The 14314-nt window shown below is 35.0% G+C and overlaps 2 pseudogenes; one reads left to right on the top strand and one right to left on the bottom strand.

Moving 5' to 3' along the window:
- Nucleotides 1–5875: 5875 nt before the first annotated feature.
- On the bottom strand, nucleotides 5876–6900 carry LOC139436495 (histone-lysine N-methyltransferase SETMAR-like; annotated as a pseudogene).
- A 113-nt stretch (nucleotides 6901–7013) lies between these two features.
- LOC101435184 (ubiquinone biosynthesis O-methyltransferase, mitochondrial pseudogene) lies at nucleotides 7014–10720 on the top strand (annotated as a pseudogene).
- The last annotated feature ends 3594 nt before the right edge of the window (nucleotides 10721–14314 follow it).

The following is a 14314-nucleotide window of genomic DNA, read 5'->3' as shown; positions in this document are numbered from 1 at the left end:
TGGGGAAAATCTAGCAGGGGATAGAAAATGAGAAATAAGGAAAAGGAACTTTTCCTTGAAACCTATATAAAGTAAGACTTAAATACCTATTTACATAATTTAAAGAGATTTTATTTCTGGCAGATTCACCCACTACAGGGCAATCTTGTAAATATTTACCAACCATGCAGTTGTCCATTTGTCATTGTAAGAAAGCACTTGACAACGTAAAGTGTGGAGTCTGAAGTCCAGCTAGCATTTCCCTCACCAAGACATGGGCCCTAGCTCCTCATCAGCACGCAACACCCTGTGAAGACCAGGGGTGGCATTTCCTTGGGTGTCACCTAGTATCTAAATTTTAATCATAGAATGCGTAACTGATTTAAAAACACTTGGAGCAGAGAAAGAAAAGAAATATTACCAAAGAAATATTACCATGTTAAATATGATTGCTAAACTGTGAAAATGCACTTAGGAAATGAAGAAGTTGTACCATGCAGAAGTGCTGTAGGGCAGTGGGTCTCAGAGTTTGTTGTGCATGCCTTGACAAGTACAGCCTGGGGAAGGGAGGGCTCGCCCTTCCTCTCTCTTTTCAACACGTTCTACAGAACGTTGTTCTAGAGATCAAACTTGGAGAACCATTAATCAGTGGAAAATGCTGCACAAATAACAGAACAAACACCAAAATATGTAACGTTTGCTTCTATTTACTTTTGTTTTGTGACCACTCGTCTTGGTAGTCTGAGCAATTTTGTTTGAAAAACCAAGTCTTCTGTCTTTAAGTAAGTGAGGAAGTATAGCATCTTGCTTCAATTTTAAGGGGCTGACTAACATTAAGCATTATAATAACTCTAGCTAGAATATTTACAAAATTTAAAAATGCACGTCTCACAACTGTAAACTTCTTCAGATATGATTATGTTTTAATCATTTGTATATTATAACTCTGCTAGGGCATTTCACCTCTTAATCTCTTTAAACAATTTTAATGATAAATCTTTATGCAATGTTCTTTTTTAGATTTATTCTGCACTTGACATATGCATGTAACTTTCCCATTAATATTAGTGGAAGTGAAATTTATGTGCATTCATTGATTGTAGAATAAAACCCTTCATATCATATTTTCAGAATAGGATTATAACTTCTGAGGATGTATTTGATCAGAGCAGAAAAGTAGCCTGATGAGTAACATTTTGATTGATAATAAGTTGCAATACATAATTGATATAATCTTAGATCTACCACTGTGCCAAAAGGTCACTTTGAAATTTGGTGGAGGTTAGAACACGTGATGAGTTGGAAATGATATGATATTGTATCATGTAAAGAAGAAAGATAGTGACACAATTTCTACTAATTTTTATTAAATTTAAAATATCCTGGAAAGCATAGTAATTAATGGTGAGTTCCGAGAACTTGACATTCCATGCAAATGTCACTCCCCAGGGTATTACAGGGGAATTAGAGTGTCACACTGATATATACCACTAAAGAAATGCTGGAGGAAAAGTCCAATTTTTGGTGCCATTTTGGGATTTAAATATCAGACTAATCCCATTTACTTCCGATTACGTTTTAGGAAAACTAAATACAATTAGTCTCCCTTTTTTCCATATTTTGAAGTCAAACTATTGGAGACCAGCTGAAATTTTTTGTTCGCAAAACTTCTAGAGAGAGTGGGTAAAGTAGTTTCTTTATCCACTTTGATCACAAAATTTTACCCTCTAGAAGGAATTTTTTTTATTAGTTAGCGCCATACTATCTCGATAATCTTCCTAGATTTTCCCAATCTATTACTGAATCAACTTGTATAGAGAGACACCTATCATTGATCAGCAGTCCCATTAGCCACATCACAAACCAGTCTATGGGATAAGGGCTGGCTCTGTTATCATTAGGTGTTTATACCCAATTCTTTATGGTCATGACCAGTATTTATCATGCTCTATCACCCTTTCCTTTTTCTCTCATGCACATACTATTATTGAAGAAATCTTTATAAAATATGAACACAGACAAACACAAACACAAAACTCATATATTTGAAACAAACATGCAGATAGGGAACCACCGTTGTAAGACATTATCTCCACCAAAACCATTGGCCCTCACACACATGTTTACATTAGTCCTTGCCAGAAACAAAGACCTCCTTCAACACAAATAACTCTTAATACTCATCCCATAATACTTTGTGTATCTGTTTCATTGACCCAACCTCTCCACATTTTGTCTTCTTCTTATACTCTAAATTCTGGGATTATATTCTTCAAACTAAAACTCTTCTCTGAATGCTGCCATGTCTTAGTGGGGACAAAAATTGGCTTCCTTGTATCCTTCTTAAATGGAAAACTTTTCTCTCTTCATTTCATCTGAAATTTGTTAGTGTCCTCTTTTCTATTCATTGTTCTAGTGTATTAAATTCTCTTTAGTCTTATAAAAATCACTGCTCTTTTAAAGTTTACTCTATTAAGCTCTTTCACATTTCACCTTTCTAATTGGTGTCATCTACTGGCCATGTTATCCACCTCTTATTCATTGAAGATAATTGTGGTTTTCTCTCCATTCAACTTTTGACATCATCATGGAGTTCTTGCAAGGCCATGGTAAATACATACCCAATGTGTTAGTTGGAGACTGTATGTATCACAGAAAAATCCTTTGAGCTAATCCATTCTTCTGTGTGTGAACCTACTGTAGGCGGGACCTTGTGATTAGATAGTTTCAGTTAAGGACCTTTGATTAGACTATTTCTGGAAAGGCATAACACAGGGTGGGTATTGATCTTCTTACTGGAGTGCTTTATAAACAGGATAAATTTGGAGACAAGGACAGAGTAAAAAGACCCAGGAGCTCATAGAGGAGCCCACAGAAGCTGAGATAGAAATCTAAGAGAGCAAGAAACTAAAATCAAATGAAACTAGGACAGAGAAAGCCACAGAAGGAACAGCCTGAAACTGAAAGCAACAGAACCAGGAAGAGAAGGCAGACACCCCCATTGTGCCCTGCCATGTGACAGGAGTCTATAGTTGCTAACAGTCATGTATTTGGAGAGAGAGCTTAGCTGATGCCCTGATTTGGACATTTTTCTCAGCCTAGGAACTGTAAGCTTGCAACCTAATAAATCCCCATTGTAAAAGCCAGCCCATTTCTGGTATATTGCATTGGCAGCCTTTAAAAACTAAAACACCCATTAACCTAATCTTTCAGTTCCTTACCATTCTCAACTTAGATCTCCACTATACTGCTCTATACTCTATACTGCTAAGGTCAATCCTTGGACTCACTCAAAACAACGGCTCTTTCACTACTGTCTATATTGTCTTTAATCCACCAGTTCCTCACTCTTTCTGCCAAGCAATATCTCACAGCTAAGAAGTCATTAGAGAGAAACTTCCTCATCTTCCCTACAACAATCCACAAAGCCAATTGCAGTTATATTGGATTTCTTTGTCTTCCCCACATTTATTTTTTCAATGTAAGCTATTTCCTCCTTCCTATCCAATGCAAGTTTCTTAGTATTCATTCTGGATGCCAAAACTTTCTACTTTTTCATCTTTATCCTATCATGTTTTCTATGTTTTCAACATCTCATTTCTTATGGATATATCCCACCAGCATGTAAACATCATGCTGTATATCCCACATAAAGTTCTTGCCATTTCTCTACCACTTTTATAAAATTTGGGCAGGTGTTCCCTTCATATACTCTGTTTTCTCTTCCTCATCTCTCATTTTCTCTATAATCACCTTTGATCTTGGTATGATTTCCAACATATTTCCAAAACCTGCTGGGGCTAAAGTCTCTATAGATTTCTATCACACTAAAAAAAGTGAGGACAATATTTTTAATTTATCATTTGACCTGACTACTCAGGATCATTCTGTATAGTTAACCTTTTCTTTTCCTTGAAAACACTCTTATATCGACCTCCATGACATATTTCCCTGGTTTTCTTCTAACTCCTAACTATCCCTACCTTTTCCATTCTCCTTCAATAATCTTCCTCTGCCAAATCTTAGAGTTACTTGCAGTTTGATCCTATGGTCCTCTTCCTTCTTAGTTTTGACAATATCCTAAGAGAACTGTGGTAGTTTTAGTCTTCCATGGACTCCAGAAAATTATGCTCTTAAATTGGTCCATTCCTGTGGGTTTGAACCTATTGTAGATGGGATCTTGTCATTAGATTAGATTCAACCAAAGTTCATTTGATTAGATTACTTCAGTAAGGCATAGCCAAGGATGGGTCTTAATTCTCTTCCTGGAATCATTTATAAACATGATGAATGATGAATATACAGAGAAAAACACTCAGAGACCAAGAGAAATGCCCAGAACCTAAGAGAGAAAAGACCCAGGAGTTCAGAGAGGAGCCCACAGAAGCTGAGAGAGAAAGCCACAGATGGAACAGCTAGGAGCTGAAGGCACCAGAGCCTGGAAGACAAGGCGAGACCAGGAGACTGTGACAGAATTGACCAGGATTGGCCACAGCAATGTCTTCAGGGAGAGTTTCACATGATGCCTTGATTTGGACATTTAACTCAGTCTTGGAACTGTAAGCTTATAAATTAATAAACCTTTATTGTAAAAGCCAACCCATTTCTGGTATGTTGCCTTGGCAGCCTTTAGCAAAGTAAAACAAATTCATTATTCTCCTTATTTGTATATTATCTATACACCGATAATTTCCAATACTTTATCTACAGACTAGACTTCCTTTTTGAATGTTATACACATATATGTAACTATTTGACATTTCTTCATTTTCGCAGGCAGCTCAACTTACCATAGATAAAATTAATTTGTGCTCTTCCTCTTGAAATATGTTTCTCCTCAATGTATTTTTCATCTCAAAAAAATGGCCTTGTCATATAATATGCCAAAAGTCATGAGATGACACTTTATTTTCAATTCTATTTACCAAGCCCTACCAATTCTACTTTGAAAATATAGAGCAAATAAACCATTTTTTCATGACTCCCATGGGTTAACCTGAAATTATTTATTTTGTTATTGCAAGGAAGAGCTATTTCTCCCTTGCTTTTTGCCTATTTTATATCTTTTTACCATTTTTCATATATAGTTGTTAATTGCTATACTCTATATCATACTCCTGTGATATGAAAGATACCTGTGCAGTATCTAAGATCTGTGATTTGAAAAAATGAAAAATAAGGATGTAACCTCTAGAGGTTTCCCACAGTCACATGTAATTTCTTTATGAATAAAGAATTAAACCTTTGAGTGAGCATGAGAAGATGAATAGATATATGATGAAATAAATATGGTAAAATGTTATGTGTTCACTATAAAATGCTTTCAACTTTTCTGTATGTGTGAAATTTCATAATTACATTAGAAAAAAGAAAAAAATCCATTTACTTTACCACATTAAAAGAATGAAGATGAAAATTAAACAACAACCTCTATACATGAGTACAATATTTGTGCTTTTAAAAATAACACTCATCCATGACTAAAACTTTTAACAAACTAGGAGTAGAAAAGAACTCTCCCCATCTGATAGGGTTTCTGTAAAACCTGTCAGCAAATATACAATTTAAATGTGGAGTATTCAAAGTTTTTACCTTTACATACCAGAAATGAAATAAAGAATTCTAACACCACTTCTATATAGCAATGCAATACCTAATGGAATCAATTAAGAAAAAAAAAAGATAAACAGTATCTTATGTGCATCAGGATTCATGTTTAAGAATGTTCAAAGCAACGTCATTTATAATTTCCTGAAACTGGAAACAATCTAAATGACCAGCAATAGTGTAGTAGATAAATAAATTATGATATATTTATATTAGCTTGGTGCAAAAGGAATTGTGTTTTTAGACCAGGAATTTTAAATCATTATAACTAGACTCAAACACATCTTTATTAATCAAAATAGGAGCCTTTACAATCAACGTATTTTTTTGCCAACAAGAAATAAGTTTGTTTATTCCTGTAGTGTAAAATTCCTTGCTTCAGGATTTGATGAACTCTTGGAAAGCATTGTCTTCCTGCCAGCTGTGGAAGCATTTTCCCTGCAAAAAGTTGTCAAGATGCTTGAAGAAGTGATAGTCCATTAGTGAGAGGTCAGGTGACTAAGGCGGATGGGGTAACACTTCATAGCCCAATTTGTTCAACTTTTGAAGTGTTGGTTGTGCAACGCAAGGTCGGACATTGTCGTGGAGAAGAATTGGGTCCTTTCTTTTGACCCATGCCCGCTGCAGGCATTGCAGTTTTAGGTGCATCTCATTAATTTGCTGAGCATACTTCTCAGATGTAATGGTTTCACTGGGATTCGGAAAGCTGTCGAGGACCAGACCAGCAGCAGACCACCAAACAGTGACCATGACCTTTTTCTGGTGCAAGTTTGGTTTTGGGAAGGGCTTTGGAGCTTCTTCTCCATCCAGCCACTGAGATGGTCGTAGTTGGTTGTCATATAAAATCCACTTTTCGTCACACATGACAATCTGATTGAGAAATAGTTTGTTGTTGCATAGAATAAGAGAAGACAACACTTCAAAACGACAATTTTTTAAAAATTTTCTGTCAGCTCCTGAGGCACCCACTTATTGAGCTTTTTCACCTTTGCAATTTACTTCAAATGCGGAACGATCATAGAATGGTCGACAGTGAGTTCTTCAGCAACTTCTTGTGTAGTTGAAGAGGATCAGCTTCTATGATTACTCTTAACTGGCCATTGTCAACTTCTGTTGGCTGACCACTATGTTCCTCATCTTCAAGGCTCTCGTCTCCTTTGCAAAACTTCTTGAACCACCACTGCATTATAAGTTTGTTAGCAGTTCCTGGGCCAAACGCGTTGTTGATATTGCCAGTTGTCTCTGCTATTTTACAATCCATTTCGAACTCAAGAAAATCGCTCGAATTTGCTTTTTGTCTAACATCATTTCCATAGTCTAAAACAAATATAAAATAAACAGCAAGTAATAAGTCATTATTAGCAAGAAAATATAAACCAAGAAATGCACATTAAAATGATATATAAGATAACCACATATATTTAAGAATGTATGCCAAGATCAAAGGGCAAATTTCAACATTGCAAACCGCAATTACTTTTGCACCAACCTAATACAATGAAATATGCAGCAATATAAATTAACCAAATACAGTTATACCCAACAATGCTCATTAATCTTATAAACCTAAATTTGTGGGGGAAAGCAAGACACACACAAAAATAATTATAGTGTAAATACATTTTTATAAGTTCCCAAAACAGGCAAAACTAAACCATATTATATAAGCATGCATTTATAAATATTAAATTAATGTAAAATATTAAAAATATTAATTTAAAAGTCAGCACATTGATTGATTTAAAGGAAATACTACTGAACTACAGTTAATGTTTTAAATTTCAGCTCCTTGGTGTTTACTTGGATGGGCATTTATATATTTAGATATAGATCTATAGATGGATAGACAGATAATATAGATATAATTTTAATCTATAAATCTCATTTTCAAGTGAAAATCTAGGTAAAATCTCTTGTTACACCTTTTAATTGCTTCTATAAATCTATATTAATTCACTGCTTAATGGAGATTGAATGGGTATTATGTTAACATGCTTTTTAAATGTAATTAACTTATAGTAATAAATGGTCTATATATTCTAATAATCTATAATCAGTTGCTAAATGGGTATCACCCATTATTATTAAAATAATATTATTAAAATAATATCTCAATATACAATAAGTTAAATAACTATTTTACCATTCTATAGGTTAATCTATGTCTTTTATTTATATCAAAAATAATATGAAAATTATTTTTGCTTTCTCAGCAAACTTGTTTTCTCAGGTTATATCGTAGTATATTTTTCAAAATTAGCTGATAATGTTTAAAACAAGTCTTTTATGTTTGTTTATGTCCTAAAGATCTTTTTACTATACAGCTTACTTTGCCTGGTTTTGTTTCTAATACTTGTCAGATAAAGTATCTTTAAATAATAAATGGAATAAATTTGAAGGGCTTGGTATCTTCATCAGCAATGCTAAAGGTAACTTATAGGTGGGTGAGCTGGGGAATGTGCCACTCTTCTTTTCTTTTCATAGAAAGAGGATCTACAAATAAACTACTTTCTTATCTACTAGCTTGGCAACTGGATTCTGCTCTTGAACTGATGTCTGTTTGACATTCCATGCTGAATGGTATGTGGTCAGCTATTTCAGATTTCTCTGTTACTAGAATTATATTTCTAATGTAAGGATGGGCTATTATTAGCTGAAGCTTTTATTTCCTGGGATTAGGTAAAATGAAAAGGGTTATTTCTGTTGATACACCCCATTTCACTTTGCAATGCAGCTATTCAACTGAAAACGTCCTTAGGTTTCTATTTGAATGGTCAAAGAATGTCTGATTATGTGTTATTGGCCTTTAAAGGGCCAGAGTCACTAAGAGTCAAAACAAAGTTTTTCATTTAATAATTTCAGTCTTAAGAGTTAGTTAAACCGTCTTTCTCAAATTTTCTTGCAATAGCACTGAAAGACCTTAAAAATATTATAAAAATATGATATATATATGAGACACTATCTTGTCTTTTGATACGTGTCTATAAGCAAGACTTGCTTACCAAATTTGCTAGATATAGTTTTATTAACCGGTTAGCAGCCATCTATTTTTAAGAATACTTATTAACATTTACAATTGTTTGTGATATACTACCTTATATAAAAGCATGTTACTTGTCACTGTTTGAGAAATATACAATTGATTCAGAAAGTATCAGAGGATTTTTCATGGTAGTAAAAATGTGATAACAACATAATATATGTTGAAGATGGATATAAGAACAAGGCGTGGGTGAACAGGGCTTCAGATCTTCTGCTGTAATAATTAACAAGGATGAATGGATCCATATGTTGCCTTTTATGAAGATCATCTTGTACAAATCATAATAAAAAGTATTCCATGAGGGGAGTGGATGTGGCTCAAATGGTTGAGAACTTGCCTCCCACATGAGAGGTCCCAGGTTCAGTTCACAGTGCCTCCAAAAAAAAGAACAAAAAACAAATAAACCAACTCAGGGAAGCTGATGTGGCACAGTGATTGAGCACCAGCTTCCCAAATATGAGATCCCAGGTCCAATACCCAACCCCCAGTACCTTAAAATAAAAAAAAAAATATATTCCAAAATGAATATCATATAAATTCAGGAAAAAATTCAAAATGTTGTAATTTCTTTGAGTCACAAAAATAGAGTTATATAGAAATCACTACTAATTCTAGTACTTCTGTAGTTAGCAGATATAATACAACATTAATTAAATGAGAATTTTTAATAACACTTAGACAATTTAACAGATTAAAAAATATGAAGTTTAAAGAGTATAATTATGGTCAAAATTAATTTATCTGAATATCTGTTGTATTCCTATATTTTCCATTGAATAACTATTTTTTTAAATGTTAGAAAGATATATGAATGCACTTAGAAAATGTATTACGCAGAAACTATTGAACAATCCTAAATTTCTTGACAATCGCAATTAAAAATTATTTAATAATAGACAATCTGCATGTAGAGTGAATATAAAATAAAGCTTACTTTCAGCATTGCTTCTTATATATAAAAGAGTTAAAAATTAGATCAGGAGGTAGATCTTTTCTGTCACAATGGGGAGAAGTCACAAGCTGAGCTCCTCTTGTTAGCTGTTTCCTAGGACTTCTTGGGTCTGAGTGCCACCCTGGCTGACCATCCTCGCCTTAGTCAGCATTTCACCCCCCAGAATACCAGCCTAGCTGGAGTCTACCATGGTTTTTCAATGAATGCAGAACTATGTGGCTCAAAGCCTTCAGAATGGCCTTGCCTGTTTAAAAAGCATGAAATATTACATTGAAATATTACATTTACCCTTACCCTACGCTGTACTGTACTGCATGCATACTGTGCTAAACACTGTATTATAGCAAGGTGAAAACCTTCCAGACCCTGGCTCACAGGGGTGGGATGAGCAAGGAGCACATGTACCTTTTCATTCTGGGAATGACCTGAGGGTTCCATTTATTAGAAACAATCTTTTGAAAACAGTTGCTAATCTGTTTTCAAGAGGAAAACCTTTGTCTGTGGTGGTGGATTGCTAACTGAAATTTTAGGGCTGTTTGGGGCTTCAGGTATTGGAATTGATCCTGTGCATAGAGAACATTAGAAGATCACAGAGTCATAAATCATTTCCTCCAGTCCTAGATTTGAGACGAGAGTACAGAATGTATTCCCTGGAAGAGATTATGCACAGGCCATAGAGATAGTTGATGTTGTCAAAGTATCCAATGTTGTAGAACATGTAGAAACATTTGTACAATGCTTGTACAATGTACAATAAAGTGATAAAAGCCAGTGGTTCTTTACTCATTACTACAATCAACAAAACACAACTGTCTTATGCCTTGGGAATTGTTTTTTGCAGAGCAAATTGCAGCTAATATACAGAAGTATATTCATGCATTTGAGAAGGGTGTTTCACCTGAAAAGCTAGGGAGCATTCTGGAATCAAATGGTCTGCCAGTTCAAACTGTGGTAAGATGGTCTACAACCCCTTCTCAGTCTACTCATATTGGATTAAAAATGCTAGCCTGAAGTACGCAGTCAAACCCAGGGTGCAGGAACCTCCAGGGTCTACAGAGTGTGTTTTAAGGGGGCAGACTGAATAGGGCCAAGCTAAAGCTCCCACAAACCCAGATACACATGAAGAGGTGAAGAAATAAATCATTTATCAGGGCTGTCACAATATGGCTTGAAAATTTGATGTTATGAATACAAAAAATATGTAATTTATCTTTCAAGAGAGAATCATAAAGGCCTGGACAATAAAAAAATTTTGGGCAAAAGTTTAAAAAAATTAACTCAGGAAATGTGCACTGATTGTAGAAATTTAATATAATTACAAAATACTATCTTTTTATAAACCATTCTATATAACTAAAAATGAGAGTACCCCAAGCCATCATATGAATATGTAACATCCTTTTCCCTGTTTTAATGTAAACAGGGAATGAAGATGAGAGATTAACATAAAAACATTCACAGTCTTCCTTAGCAGGACAAGTAATAACTAATTTCTACTGTGCCTATTGCATTCTGTATTTTCCTGCCCTTGCCTGTAACAGGTTCTAGTTTCATGCAGATTCTCTACAAACTGTGCTCTTTTAGCCCATGTGGCTGGAAGAGAAAGGAAATAAAAATCCCCCTTTCAAGGAGTGCCAGTTCTCTTTCACTGTAATTGTTCTAAGTTGACAACATAACTCTTCCATTACCTTTTGAGTTCACTATTTGAGAATTATCACCTTCGATGTCTATGCAGGATTTAGATTTCAGCTCAAACACTGCTGAAAGCACTCAGTGAGTGCTGCAGTTTCCCCTTTCCAAAATCATTTTTTCCCTCTCTCTCCCTCATTGTTTCTTTTAGGAAAATATTAACTATCCCAGGATTTTATATAAATGAGCAGTTTTACAGTATGAATTTTATGTTTCATGGTGTTTTTTATGATGACATGCTAATATGAATCTCCCTGCATTACTTCGAATGAGAGGTTCCATCTCTAAGGCTGACCGCTATTCTAATTTGTTCTTTAGTTAAAGCAGACCTAAAAAACCTATATAGATGTGGAGGTGGAGTAGACCAGGGGATTTCTCCTCTCCTATCATGTTTATTGATTCATACATTTTATCAGACAGCCAACCAGTCCAACAAGTCAACACGTGTGGGCACGTATGAACACTTGATAATCCTAGGAGCTGGCGCAGCCTATCCCCTTCTGCTCCAGTTCCCCCCCTCCAAATAATATTGAGGATACTAACTCAATATTGAAAACCACATGCAAACAAAGCCAGAAAATTACTTTTAAAAATTTGCTTCAGGAATGGAGAAAAACAGATGGGTGTTGAGGGGTTGTGCATGGAATAATTCTGTTTTATTGTCTCTTTTCTTTATCTCTCCTCCCTTTTTCAATGAAAGGAATGAAGAGCCAGCAATGGACACACATGGTTTTCCCCCAACTTACTGTATCCCCAGAGAATCTACGCAGTTCTCCATGAGTTTGGCTCAACAACTATGTAAGAAGTTGCTCATGTCTGCCATGATTACCTCACAACTTCATGGACTCAAAAGTAAAATTAATTTTCATGAATTTTCATGAATTAAAACACATCCAACTATGTTCCTTATTGCTGTAACTATTTTTATTACCTAGTGTTGTTTTAAGGTCCACACTCTCCTCCTTAAAGGTGCTTTAGGCAGAGCAAGCGTAATTTAAATGCAAAATGTCTCTTTTTCAAAAGGGTGCAAACCTGAACATGCATCACTGCACATGTGGATGAACCTTTCATAAAAATGGAAAGTGAGTAATGAGATGCATCTCTCTCCCCAATATGATTACTTATGAAATTCTGTGGCAGGCACATTGCTCAAATTAAACTGTTCTCAACAATTCTCTGCCAAATTTTTAAAAAATTTATACTTGGGTTTCACTTGATAATATTTTTATTCCAGACCCCATCAACTCAGATATTCCTCCTATCGCTTCTTATCTACTTCCATAAACAAACTAAAATATTTCTCTTATCATTTCCTCCTATTTACTTCCATGAATAACAAATTTGAATGAGAGTATCCAAAAACACTTTACTTTGAGGAATATACCAAAATCAATTTATCCTCTAAGATAGTAAACAGTGTCTTAAAATCAATATACATTCCACCTAACGTCTTAATATTTATCTATACTGATCAATCAATACTCAGAAATTTCATGGGGACGTTCTTCCCTCTTGAGGCCTGCCAGGCATGGTCATAGCAAAGCGTCCACTAGGGAGAGCTGCTCTAGCAGTTAGCAACGTTGCCACATCTACAGTCCTCCGTCCCCACCAACAGTAATGGAGAAAAGAAGGGCAGCTTTTCCCAAGCAGGCAAACGTAGTAATGGCAACTTTCCAACATCCAACAACACTGTGCGACTATATTTGGGATTCACCATTATCTTTAATGGCATAAAGCATCAATTTTGAGCTGTGCCACTGTTTCAATAAAGAATGAACTATGTTCTGACTCATTTTCCCCTTCCAATACCTCACTCCTCTTTGACCGAGTAAAAGCAACTTTATGACCACATCCATGATTATACGAAAAAACAAATCACTATGTGTTTCACACTGAATATTGTAAAAAGTTGAATTTAAAGAATACAATAGATGTGTATAGACAAGAAATAACTAACAAGGGCAAAGCATTGCTTTCAAACATTAAAAATTCAGAGATGAAAACCAATTGTAAAAGGTAAATAGTTCTGTGATACAAGGTCAGTAATGCTCTGCTACATTTTTTTAGAGATGGAGGATATATCTTTTAAAGATTATATATCATTCTTTTGCTCTAGGGTGGTACTTTCACATCACCATACCCACGTTAAGGATGGGAGAACATTTGGTATTGAGTTTTGTTTGTTTTATGCCATCAATTTAAGTACAATCTGATAAGTTTACAAGATGAATAAATAAGAATATATTCAGATGGAAGGGCATAATAAAATTCCCCACTTAACGTGCTTAATTTAGACATACTTTTAAATGCTGCATGTGCTAAATAATATAACATTGCTGATTTTATAATATTATATCTTTTAAATTATATGACTTTAAGAAATTCAGAACTTGAAGCTATTTTTTCTTGAATATATTCATATTACTGGCCTCTATTCCATGTGCCTGTTGACTTGTTTACATTTCCTAGTTCTTTCCTAGGTAAAATATGGTTTTACACATTATCCTTCCACATCATTTAGCTTTGGTTCTAGCCTAACAGTTTTTTATTTTGCAATTGAGTTTAAAGGGAAATGTTATTAAATCAGGGAATTCCATAAATATTGGCTAAAAGTTATAAATAGGTTGTCTTCAGTATTTGTCAACATAGAGTTCTTTCAATTAAAATATTTCCTGGCTACCACAGTGTGGAAGCTGCGGAAATTGGCTCCACATCCAGCTGGCTGATTCAGTAAGAAATCAGCTGGCCTCAATTTAGATTTCTTTTCTTTTAAAGCAGTGCCAAATTGAGGATTAGAACATTGTGGAGAGGGAGGCGGGCAGCTCCACCCCTGATCAGCCATTCTTCATTCCCTAGAACGGGCTTGCTTTCCCAGCCCCAGCTGTGCACTGAATTAATCTACACAGGGAGCTTCTCTATCTACACCGTTTTCGACATGCTCATCAAGGTCCTGAACCACTTCTGACAAAAGTAAAATGTGGCTCTGGTGACTCAGAGTTTAGAAGACGCCACCAGGGACTTCAGTATAAATGCTCCCTCTCACA

Source organism: Dasypus novemcinctus, chromosome 15, assembly GCF_030445035.2.
Source record: "Dasypus novemcinctus isolate mDasNov1 chromosome 15, mDasNov1.1.hap2, whole genome shotgun sequence".
In the NCBI taxonomy this organism is placed as follows: domain Eukaryota; kingdom Metazoa; phylum Chordata; class Mammalia; order Cingulata; family Dasypodidae; genus Dasypus; species Dasypus novemcinctus.
The sequence above is the reverse complement of the archived record's forward strand: the minus strand, read 5'-3'. Positions and strand labels throughout refer to the sequence as shown.